This window comes from Phyllobates terribilis, unplaced genomic scaffold (assembly GCF_046119375.1).
Source record: "Phyllobates terribilis strain yellow unplaced genomic scaffold, ASM4611937v1 Scaffold_11__3_contigs__length_659146591, whole genome shotgun sequence".
In the NCBI taxonomy this organism is placed as follows: domain Eukaryota; kingdom Metazoa; phylum Chordata; class Amphibia; order Anura; family Dendrobatidae; genus Phyllobates; species Phyllobates terribilis.
Genome location: NW_027362771.1, coordinates 105,966,744 through 105,986,867, shown reverse-complemented (window position 1 = coordinate 105,986,867; position 20,124 = coordinate 105,966,744).

Sequence of the window (20,124 nt, the reverse complement as noted above, 5' to 3'; positions counted from 1 at the left end):
GCTTTAGCAGAATGCTTTGGGTCATTTTCTTGTTGGAAGGTGAACTTCCGTCACAGTCTCAAATCACTGACAGATTAAAACAGGTTTTGCTCAAGAATATCCCTGTGTTTCGCACCATCCATCTGAAACGTGGATGAGGGACAGCCACAGGACGAGGGATACAGCAGCAATCAGCAGACACTCATAAGGATTAGATAATATGATATGAACATTTACTAATCCATTTATAAAACAAAGGAAAGGATGGTAGGTAAACAGCGAATATATAACAAATACAATGACAGCAGTTACTCTAAATAACACCGACTAAGAGTATATACAGGTACACTTAACAGAATTAACAGTTAAATGCAAGTTTGCAAGCAAAAATACATGCAGCCACTTGCCAGGCAGGGACAATGTCAGGGACTGTTCCACTCTAAGCAAAGGGTAAGTGTCTTGTACGGTGACACTATTCATCTTGCGATAGTCGACAGAATCTCAAGCTTCCGTCCTTCTTTCAGACGAGCACTATTGGTGCGGCTCATGGACTCAGACTCACCCGCACTACTCCACTACTCAGCATCTGTGATAGCATGGCTTTTACTTCCTGGTGCAGGTAGGGGGAATTTATTGATATCGCTCACGGATTGGAGCTGTGTCTCCTGTCGGGATTTCGTGTTCAATGTGGGTTGCACATCCAAAATCATCTTCATTTCTGGAGAAGTAGCTTGAAACTCCCATAACAGGTTTTCTATCTAGAATTTGTACGGAGGATAACTGACTGGTGGCCAATTGTATTTGTAGCGTCGGCATCTCTACCTCCTGCCGGGCAGAGATGCCGATCCCCTCACCGCCGCGGTCCCGGTCCGGCATCCTCCGGCTCCCCTGCTGCATCTGCCCGGGATGCGCGCACCACGTGCAGTTCCCCAGGCACTGTACTTAGGGCGCGCGCGTGTGCACTCCCTCCCTCTTAAAGGGGCCGAGCGCGCCATCCTAAAGAGTTCCCGGCCAATGGTCGGAGGACTGCCCCTATATAAGGCACCTCCTCCAAAATGGAGGTACCTGTGCAAGGTTGTTATTTGTGTCCTAACACTCTCTCCAGCCCTCAGGTTCCAGTGCCCGCCAGCCTGTCTATCAGCTGTGCCCGCCTGCCCGTCTATTAGCTGTGCCCGCCAGCCTGTCTATCTGCCGTGCCCGCCTGCTTGTCTACCCGCATCACCTGCCTGTCTACCAGCCGTGTTCATCTGCTGTGCCTGTCGGCTTCGGCCATCAGTCCCGTGGGAGTCGCCTGCTCTCATACAAGGTCGGTCCCAGAGTGGCACCTGGTTCACCTTCCCGGTCCTTCCTTGGTTCATGGAGTCGACTAAGCCGCCGCATGGCCAGGGTCGGTCCAGGTAGGCACTTAGTTACGCCCCTCTGGTCTCTCCTTGTATCACAGCACAGAGGTTCCACCACCCAGATCCGTAACAGTTTGCACAGACCATGGAATCTGGTGGCTCCCAGGCTCCTTCGCTCTCAGACCTGTACCAAGAGGTCTCTCGCCACAGATCCCAACAGGATACTATCCTGTCCTATCTGCAGACAGTCAACTCCCGGTTGGACGCGCTGTCCACCCCGACTGTGTCCGCCTCTAACCAAGCGGCACCCGCTCCGGCGGCACCTCAACCCAGTGGCGCTGTGGCATCCAACTTAGCACCCCAGCTATCTGCTCCTCCACGTTTAGTGGTGACCCTGCCCTATGTCGGGGCTTCATTAATCAGTGAACACTGCACTTTGAGCTCCTGGCACACCAGTTCGCCTCCGACCGGGCCAAGGTGGCATTCATCATGTCTCATCTCACCGGAGAGGCGTTGGCGTGGCTTAACCCTCTGTGGGAGAGAGGGGATGCTCTGGTGTCCGACCTCCAGGCTTTACTCGCGGCTTTCCAAAGGTGTTCGATGAGCCCGGACGAATATCTTCGACTGCCTCTTCTCTTCTCCGACTCCGCCAAGGGAGTCTCTCTGTGGGACAGTATGCCATGCCTTTCCGCACCCTCGCATCTGAACTTGCATGGAACAATGAGGCTCTGGTGTCCACCTTTTGGCAGGGCCTTTCCGGACGGATCAAGGATGAGCTAACCGGTCGTGACATACTTCCCTCTCTCGACGACCTGGTGTCATTAGCTATACGGATTGACATCCGTTTTCAGGAGCGTTATAAGGAGGCGACCCGTGAGAGAAGATCCCTGCCCCTCGCATCGACCTTCCAAAGGCCAGTCTTGCAACCAGCTTCCCCTCCTGTGTCTTCTCCAGAGTCTATGCAAATAGACCAAGTTAAGATGGTCAAGTCTCGCCAGGAGGCCCGTCGCACAGAGGGGAGTTGCTTCTACTGTGGCAGTATAGAGCATCTAATCCGCTTCTGCCGGTGAGACCGGGAAACTCCAGTGTCTAGGACCGCTCGGAGAGGTCGTCCTAGGCAAAAGTTCTTCCTCTCCACCCTTGACTCTGTCCGTTTCGGTTACCAGTGATAAGACCCGCTTCTTCGAGACTGCCTATCTGTATTTTGGAGCCGCTGGGAACCTCATTCAACAGGCCGTTGTGGAGCGATATCAGATTCCTACCATACGTGTGGCTGATCCTTTAGCGGTTTCCTCTGTGGATGGAAAGCTTCTCTCTGAGACCATCTTGTTTGTCACTGAGCGGATCTCCTTTCACGTGCGGTCCGGTCTCTCTCATCCCCTCTTGCTTGGTCTGCCTTGGTTAGAGAGACATGAGCCCATCCTGAATTGGAGCTCGGGTGAGGTGCTCTGTTGGGGTCAGGAATGTCCTGTCTGGTTCCAGTTCGTCCTGCTTGACCTCCGTCTACGCCAGCTAACCTACCTGGCCTGCCAGCACCCTACTGGTCATATGCGGACGTCTTAGCATAAAAGGAGGCAGAGACACTGCCACCTCATAGGCTGTATGATTGCCCCATCGACCTAATACCTGGTGCTTCACCTCCTCGCGGGCGAATCTGCCCCATGTCATTGGCCAAGACCCGTGCTATGTCTGAGCACATAGAAGAGAATCTTGCTAGGGGATTTATCCAGAAATCCACCTCTCCGGTTGCAGCAGGATTCTTCTTCGACAAAAAGAAAGATGGCTCGCTTCGTCCGTGTATCGACTATAGGGGCCTAAACCAGATTAGCATCAAAAATAAGTACCCCCTGCCTCTCATCTCGGAGCTGTTTGACCGCCTAAAAGGAGCGAAGATCTTCACCAAGCTCGATCTTCGTGGGGCGTGCAATCTGGTCCGGATTCGCCAGGGAGATGAGTGTAAGACGGTATTCAACACACGGGATGGTGACTACGAGTACCGCGTGATGCCCTTCGGTCTCTGTAATGATCCAACCATCTTCCAGGTGTTAGTGAACGACATCTTCCGTGATCTCCTGTATTCATGCGTGGTGGTGTACCTGTACGATATCTTGGTGTTCTCCCCTGATCTGCCCTCTCATCGGAGGTATGTTCGTCAGGTACTGTTGAGGCTTCGCAAGAATTGCCTGTATGCAAAGTACGAGAAATGCCTCTTTGAGCAGACCTCCCTACCATTTTTGGGGTATATCATCTCTGAGACCGGACTGCGGATGGATCCCGAGAAGGTGTCTGCCATCTTAAAGTGGCCCCGACCTGAGGGGTTGAAGGCTATGCAGCGGTTTCTGGGATTCGCTAACTATTACCGCCTCTTCATTCCTCATTTCTCCTCCCGGACTGCTCCCATCTCTGCTCTCACCCTTAAAGGGGCAAATCCCAGGGAATGGACTTCCGAGGCGGAAAGTGCCTTTGTCTCTCTTAAGCAAGCCTTCTCCTCCGCTCCAGTGCTACATCGTCCAGATTGCAATAAACATTTCTTCCTGGTGTTTGATGCCTCTTCCTCCGGGGCCGGAGCAGTGCTCACCCAGAAATCCTCGTCCAGGCGAATGGTGACTTGCAGCTTATTCTCCAAACTCTTTTCTCGGTCCGAGCGCAATTACTCCATAGGGGATCGAGAACTGCTGGCCATCAAATTAGCGCTGGAGGAGTGGCGCTACTTGCTTGAGGGGGCTCTGCGCTCGGTGGTCATCTACACTGACCATAAAAACCTTGCTTACTTGCAGACCGCCCACCTCGCTTACTTGCAGACCACCCAAAGACTAAATCCACTTCAGGCCAGATGGTCTTTGTTCTTTGTTCGTTTCAGCTTCACTCTCCATTACCGCCTGGCAGACAAGAATATTAAAGCTGACGCTCTATCCCACTCTTTCCTGTCTACCGACCAAGAGGCGGAGCCTCTACACATCATTGACCCCTCCAGATTAATGATTGTTGCTCCGCTTGACCTGTCTCACCTACCTCCGGGTAAGACTTTTGTAGCATTTCTGGATCGGAAGAGTGTCTTACTCTGGGGTCATTCGTCCAAGCTGGCTGGTCATGCCGGCCAGAGGAAGATGCTTCTGCTCATTGCCTGACATTATTGGTAGCCCACTCTGCGCAAGGATGTTGCAGATTTTGTCGCGGCTTGTTCCTCCTGTGCCCGTAACAAGATACCTAGGCACCTCCCAGCTGGTCATCTTCTTCCTCTCCCCGTGCCTTCTGCTCCTTGGCATCACATTGCTATGGACTTCATCACTGATCTTCTGGTATGTGCCGGTTCTACCATCATATGGGTGGTCGCTCAGTACAATGGTCAGGTGGAACGTATCAATCAGATCCTTACCAGTTTTCTTCGGCACTTTGTCAACGCTCACCATAGCGATTGGGTAGAACTTCTGCCTTAGGCAGAGTTTTCAACTATGTGAGTGAGTCCTCTGCTAAGTGTCCGTTTTTTGTGGTTTACGGTCAACACCACCGAATTCCGTTTCCCGCCTCTTCTTCAGTAGACAATCCTGCCACAGAGTCTCTCGCCTGTGACTTTTCGGTGATTTGGGAAGACACTAGATCTGTGCTTCTTCAGTTCTCCAAGTGGATAAAGAAGCATGCTGATAAGAGATGTCTGGATCCGCCTCTATTTCGTCCGGTAGACAAGGTCTGGCTTTCCTCCAAATATGTCCATCTCAAGATACCATCATACAAGTTGGGCCCGCGGTTCATCGGTCCTTTTGAGATTCTGAACCAACTAAATCCAGTGGGATACAAGCTGAAACTCCCTGCCTCCTTACGGATTCCCAATTCCTTCCATGTGTCTCTCCTCAAGCCTGTTGTCCTTAATCCTTTCTCTGATGATCCAGGTACCACTCCAGCTCCAGTCTCCGCTGAGGACGTCTTTGAGGTAGAGAACATTTTGGCCATCAAGAGGGTAAGAGAAAAGACTTTCTTTCTAGTGGATTGGAAGGGATTTGGTCCTGAGGAGAGATCTTGGGAGCCCAAGGAGAACATTCATGCTCCTCGTCTTCTAGAAAAATTTCTTGCGGGCCTAAAGAAGAGGGGGCGTAAAGGGGGGGGGGGGGTACTGTAGTGTCAGCGTCTCTGCCTCTTGCCGGGCAGTGACGCTGATCCCCTCTTCGTCGCAGTCCCGGTCCGGCATCCTCCGGCTCCCCTGCTGCACCTGCCCGGGGTGCGCGCACCACGCACAGTTCCCTAGGCACTGTACTTAGGGTGCGCGCGCATGCGCTCCCTCCCTCTTAAAGGGGCCGCACGCGCCATCCTAAAGAGTCCCCGGCCAATGGCCGGAGGACTGCCCCTATATAAGGCACCTCCTCCAAAATGGAGGTGCCTGTGCAAGGTTGTTGTTTGTGTCCTAACACTCTCTTCAGCCCTCAGGTTCCAGTGCCTCCAGCCTGTCTATCGGATGTGTCTGCCTGCCCGTCTATTAGCTGTGCCCGCCTGCCCGTCTATCAGCCGTGGCCGCCTGCCTGTCTATAAGCCGTGTCTGCCTGCCTGTCTATCAGCCGTGTCCACCTGCCTGTCTAGCAGTCGTGCCCGCCAGCCTGTCTATCTGCCATGCCCGCCTGCCTGTCTATCTGCTGTGCCCGCCTGCTTGTCTAACCGCATCACCTGCCTGTCTACCAGCCGTGTTCATCTGCTGTGCCTGTCGGCTTCGGCCATCAGTCCCATGGGAGTCGCCTGCTGTCACACAAGGTCAGTCCAGAGTGACACCTGGTTCACCTTCCCAGTCCCTCCTTGGTTCACGGAGTCGACTAAGCCGCCGTGTTGCCATAGTGGGTACGGGTAGGCACTTAGTTACGCCCCTCTGGTCCCTCCTTGTATCACAGCACAGAGGTTCCACCACCCGGATCTGTAACAGTATTATTTCGAGGATCTTCCGGCCATTCCACTCCGGAGTCGGCTCTGTCCTCGAAGCTTTAGACACAGACACAGTCCACAGTTTCTGTTCCTCAGCAATCAGGGCCAGCTGGACTTCAGGGACTGTCTCTCCTCCATACACATACAAATTCGCAACTTTTTTGCCTGCACAAAGCACGACAGGATTATCATGTACATTGGCACACCGGACGATCACTTGTCCATGCACCACTGTTGCCATAGTATGTGTGATCATCAGGCCTTGTCTGGTTCCTGTTGGCTTCTGGTGCTCAATAATCACCTCTATTCTGTTGAGTCTTTGGTGGCTATCCACATCCATCTGAACGATCTGCTCATGATGAGGCGAGATAATATTTTGACGCCCTGTTGGGACGGTCGCAATCCCCACCATTTCATCTTCAGGAACACTGTAGCGAATTTCACTTACCTGGCTCAGTCTCTGGAACGCCTTCTGTGTAGGCCGATGTTTGGTGACTCTCTGCCAGTATCCCAGGCCATCTTTGTGGAACATCAACCGGTTCAGATAACGCTGGATATTCATTCCTAATATAATCGAGGTTCCTGACCGTGAATCCCCATCCACCACCAAGATCCCTTTTTGACCCACATCTAGGTCTCCAATCTTCACGTGCATCCACACTATCCCGTGGATTGGAAACTTCGTCTGGTTAACGACCGTCAGCTTAATCAGTTTTCCTCGCTTGGCTTTGATAAAGTGACCGAAATGGGTTTCGAAGTATTCAAGTGGCATTGTGGAGACTTCGGCTCCTGTATCCACTAGGCTGTGACCGGTCTTCAATCAGAATGTCCACCATTGGATTTCGGGACACCAGGTTCTTAGGGCATTTCAGGCCTTGCCTACATGGATCATTCCCTCCAATGCGCCCTACCACTGGAGGTGATCCTCGTTTAAATGTCCTGGCTCGCACTCTACCATCCATTGTCTGAGCTGGGGGCAGTTAGAGGAGACATGCCCTTTTTTTCGGCACCTAAAGCATATTGGGCCCCGGGGTAGAGAGTATTCAAGTGTTCTCGGGTCCCTCCGGTCCCAGGTCTCTTCTGGTGACCTGTACGAAGGGATGTTTATCGGATGTCTCAGTTCTTCCCACCCCATCTGTTGGGGAGACGAGTCATACGTTGAAGGAACTGGCTTTCCCCATCCCACTCAACGGGGCTTCGGGCGTGAGACCTTTTTAGCTAATCCACTAGCCGGGTCAGTTCTTGGATTGCGGTTCTCATCTCAGCCAAGGAGTCGGACTGCTGATTTTCAGCCTTGACTCCCTGTCCTCCAGGACCATACATCCGCAGAGTGCTGGGGCCCATATCATCCTCTCCTTCACGAGCCAAAGCTTCTGTGTCAAACTGAAGTGTCTCATTCGCGCGTATCTCATCCTGCAATGTCCGCCTCAGCGATGTATTCATCAGTCCCTGAACAAACTGTTCGTTCAGGATGGTGTCAGGATCGGTGAAAATAGAGGCTCAAGCCTTTAATTTTTTTGGCAGGTCTGTAACATTCTCTGTAAAGCATTTATATACTGGGAGATGCTTTCGTCTTCTGACACCGATTAAAGAAGCGCGTACGGAAACTAGCGGCTGAGCCTCTCTCTCCGTAAACCTCCTCTATTATGGCCACAATGTCTTCTAGAGTTTTTCGTGTTGATGCAGGACGCCGCTTCACTGTTTTCCGGGCTTCTCCTTCTAGTGCGTGCAGCGTGACGTCAGAGTGCAGCTCCTTAGCTAGGTAGTACGGTCTGTATGTACTTCGCATACGATCAGCCCATTCTTTGATTGACATGTTATCACCGTCAAATTTTGCAAGTTGACTCAGTATGGACCCTGCTTACAAGTTCAGGCTCGGAGCGTTTAGAGTCGGTGGAAGAATGACTGGGATATGTGCTCCCGCGCACCCTGCGGCCTGTACCGCACTACTATCCCCGTTCGCATTCTGCATTGTGATGCTGTACCCTGCTCACAGCGCCAAATGAAACGTGGACGAGGGATGGCCACAGGACGAGGGGTACAGCAGCAATCGGCAAACATGCACAAAGATTAGATAATATAATACAAACAATTAGTAACCCATTTATAAAACAAAGAAAAGGATGGTAGGTAAACAGTGCATATATATTCAGTTGTAAATGGTAGCGGTACATCCTGAGACTGAAGTGTCCTTGCTGGGCTGAGTCCCGAATAATCAGAAAATCTGGCTTGAAGCTCTTAAAGAATGCCGATCTCTCAAACGCAGAGCTTCTCTATATCCTTAGAAATAAGGCCTCACGTGACCTAGCCCAAGATGCTGTGTCCTTGGTGGTTCTCACTGAGTCAGCTCATGTAAAGCAGAACAACGCGTCCCAGAGTCACCAAAAAACAGGTCAGAGTCGCACTGCTCTATGCAGACCCTTTTCCAACAATGCGTAGCTTCTTAGTCTCTTTAAACTTCCCTGGCAACAGTCATCAACTGCCAAAACCCTGCGCTGCAACTCCGGTCTCTCCGCTGCCTTCTACTGGCCAGAACATATATTACATCACAAATCTCCAACAATACAGTAAACTGTGATTAACCATTACACATCATCCCCTCGACTCGGACCATTTCCCCTGTCCCTACTGCCGAAAAACATCCCCACCAACTATTGCCTCCACCATGTTTCACTGTGGGGTTGGTGTTCTTGGGGTGATGAGCAGTTTTGGTTTGGCGTCCGACATAGCATTTACCATAGTGGTCAAAAAGTTAAATTTTAGTTTCATCTGACCACAGCACCTTCCTCCATACACTTGGGGAGTCTCCCACATGTCTTTTGGCAAACTCAAAACAAGCCTTACAATTTTTGTGTGTAAGTAAAGGCTTTTTTCTGCCCACTCTTCCATAAAGGTCACCTCTTTGGAGTGTACAGATTATTGTGGTTGTATGGACAGATACTTCAGTCTCTGATTGAAAACTCTGCAGCTCTTTCAGGGTTACCTTTGGTCTCTGTGCTGCCGTTTTGATTAATACCCTCTTTTCCCGGGCTGAGAGTTTTGGTGGTTGGCACTCTCTTGGCAGGTTTGTTGTGGTACCATGTTCTTTCCATTTGATGATAATGGATTTGATGGTGGTCTAGGGGATCATCAGAGATTGGGATATTTTTTATAACCCAACCCTGACTTGTACTTTTCAACAACTTTTTCCCTGACTTGTTTGGAGATCTCCTAGGTTTTCATGGTGTTGTTTGGTTAGTGGTGCCTCTTGCTTAATGGTGTTGCAACATCTGTGGCCTTTCAGAAAAGGCGTGTATATACTGACAGAGCATGTGATACTTAGATTGCACACAGATGGACTTCCTTTCACTAAACTTATGAAGGTAATTGCTTGCACCAGAATTTTTTAGAGGCTTCATCGCAAAAGGGGTGAATACATATGCACATGCCAATTTTTAGTTATTTGATCCCATAAATTAAATTTATGCCTATATTTTTCTCACTTCACTTCAACAACTTAGACTATATAGTGCTGATGCATCACACACAAATCGGATTACAAAAATATTTAAACACAGGTTGCAATGTAACAAAATAGGTGAAAAGCCAAGGGGGTGAATACTTGTTAAATTTATTGATGGTGTCCTCCAGTTTTTTGGTGGAAAATATGGTCTAAAAGTAAAATCACCAAGAGGTGGTGTTAAGATAAGACATTTTCATATAAATGAAAGACAACTGTACTCTCTAATTTCTGTGGGGCTTGCAGATTTGTATGGGGGCCTCCGGACTCCACCTCAAGAAAAGGTCAAAGGGTGGACAAGTATTGGGTCATTAGAATTTCCACAACTGATCTTTTTGATTTATTAGGAGATAAATTGCTGCCAGATAAACCTAAGTGTGCTTTCACATTGCGGCTATCTCCCTGTTCGTGGGTCCCGTCAGGACTTGCAGCCGAACCCCATTGTAAAACGGGATTTGAACGTATACGCTGATGGGACCGTAGACTCTAATGGTGCCGGCAGAGTGAACGAGCACTCTGTCTTGCTTCATTTTTGGGTGTATTAGGCTATGTGCCCACGATGCAGAAATGAAGCAGAAAATTTCTGCATCATTTCTGCATATCCGTGGCAGAAAAAACGCATGCAGATTGTACATGCATTTTTCCTGCCAAATACATGCGGATTTGAAGCGTTTTCACATACGTTTCTGCATGCGGATTGACAAGCGCTTTTCAGGCGATTTTAGCATCACTTGGAAAGTGCTTGACAACTAGGTCACACTATATAAATCCATGCAAACAGCATGGATTTATATAGTGTGACCGTAAGAATGTTTCAAAATAAAAAAATAAACTTATACTTACCCTCTGATGGCCCGGCGTGTGTAGCTGCGCTCGCTCCTGTCTGCCAGCTGATCGCGGGACACTGCACTGAAGGGCCTGCGGTCACATGACTGTGACGTCACCGCAGGTCCTTCAGTCCTGCCCGCAAGCAAAGGGAAGGAGACCGGGGGCCGTCAGAAGGTGAATATAAACTTTATTTTTTATTTTATTCTTTTTTTTACAGGTACAATGGTACCCAGGTCTGGATGAGAGTCTCCTCTCTCCAGACTTGGGTACCATCCGCACATTGAAACGCATATAATCCGTGAGTACAAATGTACTGACACGGATTATGTGCGTCTCAATGCAAGTCAATGACGCCGCGCTTCTGCAAAATTAATGGACATGCTGCAGATTTTTGAGCGCAGCATAAACGCTGCGGAAAAATCCGCAGCAAGGGCATAGAACTTGAGGAATCCCCTTGGGGACCATGGGGGGCGGATTACCTAGCGTTTAACAAGCATTTACGCTGCGGAAATTCCGCAGCATATACGCTTGAAAAACGCTACGTGGGCACTTAGCCTAAGCCTCCTGGATGCAGACACTCAGACTTAGTAGACTGCGTCTGAGTTTCTGTCTCCAGTAGGTGTACACCCCCGAAAATTATGTACAACAGAGTGCACAGTCACTCTGCTGGCACGTTCACTCTGATGCAGAGTTTTTCTGGGGGATTTGGATGCAAACCCCGACGGGACCCACGAATGTGGCGATAAGCGCAATGTGAATGCACCCTAACAGCACAGTTCTTCTTTCACCCATTAAAAACATGAATGCTGGGCTGTGCCAAGCCCTCATTTGTATGAGGGATTCGGAAGAAATAGTTGTCGGCTGAGTCTATGTATGGTCGACCAACAGCTATCTTGTGTGTGTAGCCAGCTTTAGACTGTGATGAATTTGGCGTATTTTGAGACTGTCTGCTGTCTGGGAGTTAGACAGGATTAGTTAAGAATTTCAGAACAATGCTAAAACTCTCCTTGCTTATTAGGCTATCACCCAATGAGCAAATAGAGCTGATAGTGGAGTGGAGTCAACCAGACTAGGACACGCAACACCTGCACCTTTTTGTTAGCAGGAGACAGGGGATGTTCAAAGTATGCCTTTGGCAACCATGTGTAATAGCTTGCGGTCAGCATATGTGCCAGGCTTCTCACCCAAGTGCAACAACATACAATTGTTCACAATCCTGTCTGACTACATTAGGCTGAAAGTCACATATATCACTTTTCTTGCAAATTCATATTATTTTTGTTTGGAGAATTCTCCTTTATAACAAAAATTTGGATTTACACATCTTCAACGTCTTCTCTATATACTAAAGTGTAATTTTTTTTTTAAAAAACTATATTTTTAACCCATAAAGAAAAAGCAAAAAGGAAAAAAACAACAAAACAAAACATAAAAATTGCCTTTTTTTTGGTCGTTACACCTCCCTAATAAATTCAGTAAAAAAAGTAGCAAAACATAGTATGTACCACAACATGGTTTGATTAAAAACTACAGCTTGTCATGCAAAAACAGGCCCTCATCCAGGCCCATCGATGCAACAGAAATATAAAAATGTTATGGGTCTCTGAAAATAGCAACACAAACCATTTTTTTACAGAGTTCAACTTTTTTTTAAGTCACTAAAATATAAAAAAAAAACTATACAACTTTGACATCAATGTAATCACACTGACCTGGAGAATCATGTTGCCAGGGCACTTTTACCACACAATGTACACCGTCAAAATGAAATTTAAAAAACCAATAGTGGTAATGTATTTTTTTCACCATTTCACCTCAATTAGACCTTTTTTAGTTTATTGTATAATAAAGCGATGTCGATTAATATATAAAAAGTAATTGCTTTTTGACGAAAAGGAGGAAAAAATTAAAACTTCCAAATCTGAAATAGGCTGTGTCCTTAAAGAAGTGTTGTTCAGGAGAGCACCTCTCCACTGTCTCATGGCTACCTAGTTGCTGGGGGATGGTGCGCTCCTGAAGCTTGCAGTCAGCATATCTGTCAATCTTTATACCCAAGTGCGGCTACATAGACATGTTGACAATCCGGTCTGACTACATTAGACTGAAAGTCACATATAGACAAATATTGATAATTTCTGTAAAGCGCTGTGGAATTAATGGTGCTATGTAAGTGAGTAAAATAAATAAATATTTCAATTATGGACCAGTTGCACATGCACGCTGCTGGTCTGAACTGAGCGCTCTTCCATGCTGCTAGCAGACGCAGCTTTGCCTCTGCAGCTTTAGTGAAGCACAGGGTGACTGAAGCTTGTTGGATCCAGCCAGCTTCAGAATGGCGCTTGTGACGCGCCCCCAGGGCCGTGGGGTACTCGGCAGCCGGGTCTCTGGATGCTGGTTGGGGGATATCACGGTGGCTGGCCCGGTCCGTGACCCAGGGCTGTCAGTGCAAAAGGGGGATATTTTTAGAAAGTTCGTAACGCCACCTGTGGTGCCTGGTGAGGATCAGAGTTACACAGACTTGCTTGACCCTCAGGGGACTAGAATGCGGCTTACGATCCCTCTGTCTTCTGACAGGTGCGGGGCGTACGGGTGCCGTCCTGCACGCGCCGTACCCCCTAGGATCCCTTCTTAGAACGGAGCCTACTCCCTGCTCCCCTCCTGGGCCTCCAGACTTGGCCCTACTTGTGGAGCGGAGCTCCTAATGAGACTCTGCTCCCGGACTGTTCTTCTGAACTGTCCCGAGCTGTTCTTCTGAACAGCTCTCACTTATCTGCTCATCTACTCAACTGTCGTGCCATCCTAAGATGGCTTCCCTATTTATACGCCTACCAAAGTGCTCCCTCTAACTACTTCCTCCACCCACACCCACTACTGGTTCCTCCTACCTTTGGGTTCCCCCCTCTCCAGCCAGGGTCAGGGCTCAGCAGCTGCGCTCTGCATGTTGCCCCTCCAGCCGGCCTGGAGCAGTGTAGTGTTGGATGCAGGTGTGTTGGGGTTCCGGGCAGCACTCCCTCCTTACCTGAGAGAAGAGAGACACCACACCTCTGGGTGAGGTGCAGTACCTCTGTAGCGACTGAACCCTCAGGGGCGCCACACTTGGAAGTTCTAAAGCATAAAGCCTGCTATGCCTTGTGCTCCTTACCTCAGTTATGCCGGGGCCACACGAGCCTATGTTCTCTGCCAGAGAATCGGGGCCGATTCTGCAAATGACACAAACTGTGTCAGAGTTTGATCGGAGTGTCAGCGCACTGTGCTCCGATTCTCTCACATGAGAGCGATCCCTCAGAATTGTGTGAGCGATCCCTAATTCTGAGATTGCAGGATGGCTTGTAACCTAGACAATGAGCTGTAAAATATAACATTAATAATAATAAGGATTTTTAAGAAAAGGTAAATTACAAAGTTGTAGGTGGTCTAAATTTTTGTATCATCTTAAATAGTGAGATGCATAAATGTTAATATTGTAAAATACATGGAATATTTACTGAACTATTCTTTCTTAATTTCATCAATGCATTTCTTTCATTGAATCTTCCAGGCAGTATGCTTTTTAATTAGCTATCACTCTTTTGGCTTCTAAAATTTGTGCTCTGCATTTTAATACCAGCTACATTAGAAATATAGAATTAATATATGTATCATTTGACACATCAAACTACAATTTGCATCACAATAACACTCACCGCTCCGGATCAGGGCCGCTTCACGGACTGCGGCGGAGGGGTGAGACTCCAGGAGTGAGCTTGCTTCCATGTGTCTGCTCTGGGATGTTTTTTTTTTCCTGAAAAATGTATTTTTTTTTCCCCGAAAAACTTTTTTTTTCAGAATTTATTTTTTATTTTTTTAAAAAAAAAATGTTGTTGTTGCTACCCATCACATCAATCCAATGCCTCCCTAAATCAATTTTTAGATTTCTTGTAGGAACTCCACACAGTGGATAATTATAGATTTTGACAAAATAGTCATTTGGTTAACATAGGCTTCCCGCTCACATTTAGGTGATGATTTTTAAAATTTGATCAATGACACTATTTGTAAGAAATATATGTATACAAAAGTCCACCTATATTCATCAATTAGACTCCAGACTCCACAACAGAGAGGAAGAGTAGATTTGAGTTGGGTGTTACCTCTGAGGGTGACCCCACCCATAAATAAAGATGCTGGGTATAAGAGTTCAGTCAAACCTAAGGTCTCATACACACCTGATGAAGGCAGAAACGCGTTGTGTGATCCTTTTTAAAGACTCACTTCTCCTTTCCCTTTTTTGTACATCCATGTCCCTTATGTGTATTCACGATTTTATGATTTTCTAATAAACCTACAAATATTAATCCATTGTAGAATGTCCTCCATGTGATTGCACCACATTTGGAAGATTCAACAATTTTTTGGTTACTCTTTCTTCCACGGGAGCGGCTCCAGAATCCATTTGTCTCAATATGTATCATTTGTTAGTTTAGCTCTTTTTACAATCATGATATTTAGCAAAAACATAACTGACTACACTAAGTTGACTAAATAAAGTGATATTTCCAAAATTCTTCTTTGTAGCCTAATCTCAATCTATTTACACTAGTATAAGATCAAAGCACTCAAGAATTGTTAATTTTTATTAAATCCAGGAGCATAAAGAATTTTTTATGTCTTTGTTTTTTTTCTAGTTTCTTATTTCCTTAGTTGTTGCTGTAAATGTCACAATTCTGCGAAGCATGAAATAGATCTCAAAGTTTTTCTTTCAATGATGTCAGTAAGATGAATAGGATCTATTGGACAAGGATTGAATTTGGAGAGGAATAGTAGTGAATATGTGTGCAGGAGGTGGTAGTGAGATGTTTGATTGAACTTTTCAATGCTTTGTGACATCTGCACATCTCTTGTATGCTTGGGCACATGCACTTAAATTAATTTCTCCCCTTAAATGGGTCATCCGTCTACACTCACTTCCGCATCGGGAGGTCAGTGGGGCCGGTGAGGTCATGCCTATTGATACATAAGAAAAAGGAACTTATCATGAAGATAAACCTGTGTTCTGTGGTCCACAAGCCAAATAGGAAAGTCATTCTTGATTGCTGAGGCCCTGCTGCCATGGAAAGTGTTTTTACCCTCTTTTACTTATCCCTCCTTCCATCCTATCTTGTTTCCATGCTATAGCCAGCCTGGCAATGGTTAATATTGTGGCCTGTCCCCAAAACCCCTTTCCCCGGTCAATGCTAAAGTAGTACAAACACATTATAAATACTTTACCTGGGCTTTCTGCTTCGTTTTCTCCGGCACAAGATGAATGAGATCCCTCCGTTTATATGACTACTTGTTATTCTGGATTGTGTTTACTTATACGGTTTTCTGTGTTATAGTGTAATGAAGTCAAGTCACATCTTGCGGTGAATATATCAGTATGGAGTATATGGAGCTGAAGACTGACTTGCCCACGAGGAGTCCGGTGGGGCATACCGTTTCAGATTTCTGATTTTCACGAGTTGACTGTTAAAAGTTTTGGTTATGCCAAGAGAAATAATAAATGCTGTGGCCATCCCCTTCCATTAAAAGAGTACTGTGTCTGTGAGTTATTTGAGCGGCGTAGCAATGGAGGAATACAAGCTTGGGGACTGTCTGCAGTCACTTGTGTGATGGGTGCTCTGGATTCCTCTCTGGCTCCGAGTCAAATCCTATAAAATTTTCAGCAAATCCGACACTCGCTAAAATCAATTTCTTTATTTGATTTATCTATGATTAAGGGCGGTAACATTTGAAATACGCACGACATGTACCTATTTTATTATTTTCAAATAAAGAAATTTATTTTATTGAGTTCCAGATTTTCTGAAAACTTTTCAAGCCTGCTGATACTGTTTAAGATGGAGTGCTACTAGCTGATGTCATGCATCTGTCCTAGGATCTAACTGTTAACGTTTAGCGCAACTAAGGACTGGCTCCATAAGAAGCATTTCAAGGTCCTGGAGTGGCCTAGCCAATCTCCAGACCTGAACCCAATAGAAAATCTTTGGAGGGAGCTGAAACTCAATGTTTCCCAGCAACAACCCCGAAACCTGAACGATCTGGAGAAGATCTGTATGATGAAGTGGGCCAAAATCCCTGCTGCAGTGTCAAGAACTGGTCAAGAACTACAGCAAACGTCTGACCTCTGTAATTGCAAACAAAATTTCAAAACCAAATATTAAGTTCTGTTTTTCTTTTGTATCAAATACTTATTTAATGCAATAAAATGCAAATTAATTATGTCAAAATCATGCAATGTGATTTTCTCCTTTTTATTTTTAGATTCTGTCTCTCACAGTTGAAGTGTACCTAAGATAAAAATTACAGACCTCTCCATTTTTTGTAGGTGGGAAAACTTGCAAAATCGGCAGTGTAACAAATACTTATTTTCCCCACAATATGTTCTGAAGGTGAAGAAGAACGGAGCATAGGAGACAAAGTGTTGCAGAGCCGTGCAGCCTCCAGACTTGAACAAAACCTTGCGGAACTATTCCCAAGGAGAAGAGTTGCAGAGGGGACAGAATTAGGCAGTATCCTGGATCAGGTGACAGTGACGAAATCAGCCTTTGATATAAAAGGTCAGCACTCCAAAACAGTAGGAGATTTGGCGCCAAGAGAGGTGGCAGACTCTCTCCAACAACTGAGATAGTAGGCCGCAGCCGCGGGTACCAGTCAGGTCCGGACCTAGACGACGATGGTGAAGCACCAAAGACCAGAGCTACGCCGGTCAAGATCCAGACTGCACTGGTCGACGGTCAAGCACCAAAGACCCGAACTACGCCGGTCAAGGTTCCCAACCTAGACAATGCCTGTCAACAGTCTAAGACCAGCCCCCACTGATCCGGACCGAGGTCGATAGTCAAGGACTGAAAAGGCCCTGAGGATACCCAGCCAGAGACCCAAGCCTGGGTCAGTGATTGAAGGAGACATGTGAGATGGGTCATCACTTCCAGCACTGACTTACGGTACTGGGCAAGACCAGGGGAAGAGCTGCAGACCAGACGTGGTCCGGCTGACGCTAGAGCGGCCCAAAGAGTGTTGATAGACTTTATAAGGAAAACGTGTGACTAGTGAGACTGGGTAGCGGCCCTCGTCAAGGTCTAGAAAGCCGCAGAAACTTCTAGAGACTGTTTCCGCTAAATACTGGGCTTGCCCCCATCTCATTAGAAGTAGGTTGGACTGTAGACTCGGAGCTGATTCTGGAGTTACTTATTGTATACTAATCCATATACCTCTGTTATATAATTGCTTGTCAAATACTCTGTAAATATTATGCTTTTGTGATTTGTTAATTTCAGTATCTCTGCTCCCATTTCATATTGTTAATCTAAGAAATAAATTGTTGCTTCCACCTGGTGCCTCCGCTGTTGCATCTAGTCACCTGCTTTACAGAGGTACAAACTATATCACTGGCAGTTAACCCTGGATATAATGCCATATGAATCAGTCATATGTTTGGTAGGTTTTTCTCAATTACTCATTGTGGCCCAAGACCATCAATCATATGCAAAAGTATTTCAGAATGTCATTCAGAAGGCTGGGGACCTCTTGGTTGCGTAGTAGTATTTTCGCTTATGTTGTAGAATTATATTGCTAAATAACAGTAGAATAAGGTTGCATAATGTAAAGCTGATATGGCTTTGCCAACATAAATGGCAAACTGTAGATCTGAGAGTAGAAAATGAGGTCTGTTAACATGTCCTAAGGCTAAGTGCCCACTATGCAGAAATGCTCCGGATTTTTTCTGCATCTCCCTGGCAGGAAAAACGCATGCGGATTTTACATGCATTTTTCCTGCCAGGTAGAAGCGTTTGTGAAGCGTTCTTCACATGCATTTCCGCATGCGGGTTGTAAAGCGCTTTTCCAAGCGATTTTAGCATCATTTGGAAAAGTACTTGACAACTTGGTCACACTATATAAATCCATGCAACCGGCATGGATTTATATACTGTGACCAAGTTACAATGCTGCAAATGCAGCATCAATAGTAAAAAAAAGAATAAAATGGTGAAAAATAAAAAAAAACATTATACTCACCTTCCGATGGCCCCTGGTCTCCTTCTCTGGTGTCTTCGACAGCTCGTGGTGGTGTAAAAGGACCTTAAATGATGTAATTTAGTCATGTGATAGGTCACGCGACCGCCGACATCAGCGGCCGCCGAAGACACCGGACGCACCGTACAGGAGACCGGGGGCCATCAGAAGGTGAGTATAATGTTTTTTTTTATTTTAATTCTTTTTTAACTACAGGTACTATGTTACCCAGGTCTGAAGGAGAGTCTCCTCTTCTCCAGACCCGGGTACCATCCGCACATAGAATCCCATAATATCCGTATGTGTACATGTAGTCATGCGGATATTATGCGATTCAATGCAAGTCAATGGTGGCAATTACGCCGTGTTTCCGCAAAATTAATGGACGTTCTGCGGATTTTTCTGCAATGATAATCCGCAGCGGAAATTTCCACAGCATGTGCACAGCACATGCGGATTATCATTGGGGACCATTGCTGACCTTCTACCAAGCGTTTTTTAAGCGTTTCCGCGGCGGAATTGCCGCTGCAGAAATGCTTAAAAAATGCATAGTGGGCACACAGCCTAAGAAGTAATATTGTGATTTCCATCACTCCTTTCTAGCTCAATTTCTGCATAGAGCATTTTGGGTATTGATATTTTATGCTCCTGGAGTTTTTTTAACTCGTCCTCTTAACACTGCTTATGCATTTTACTAGGGTAATGAGTTTCCTTTATTTAGTGAACATGTAAAAGTATTGAATAGAACCTGCAACGTGTAGTTAACAATTACACTATTTTGGATTGTATTGAAAGTTATTTCCGGCTCCAAAGACTCACAGTCTGAAGACAATTTTGACAGTGGTATGCTTCATTGGGACTTGTGCAAAGTAAAGGTCATTTGATGTGTGCAATAGATCACATGCATCACAAAGGAATCAATTACCTGTACTTTACATGTGCCTTTATGTTCAGTGAGTGATCCCTATTAGAGGGCTACTTGGATTTATACATAAATTACCCAGTATATGGATGCTCAATAGAAACTATAGTATGTGTAGGAGTTTCAAAGGTCTTGTCAGCACATACTCAATTTAAGGAATTTGTGACACATAAAAACACTCCTAGTGTTGAGCTTATCCCCCTGGTAGAGATAAGGAGGAAGAATGCATTTAGCCAAGTGCTTCCTACAGAAACAAAGTGCCTGTTTCCATCCTCTCATCATTAAACTGGCCCCAAGGGAAAAATATAGTCATTCAATAAACTAGAATATTGTCAGTCAAATTTGTGATTTGAGTATTAAAAATAACAATTTTTTATTTTATAAGTCCCTTAACCCCTTCACGACCTTGCAATTTTTCATTTTTTCTCTTCAGTTTTTGTTCCACTTCTTCCCAGAGCCATAACTTTTTTTTTTCAGTCAATATGGCCATATGAGAGCTTGTATTTTGCAGGATGAGTTGTACTTTTGAATGACACCATTTATTTTACCATATAGAGTATGTAAACCAGGAAGAAAATTCCAAGTGCGGTGAAATTGCAAAAAAAATGCAATTCCACAAT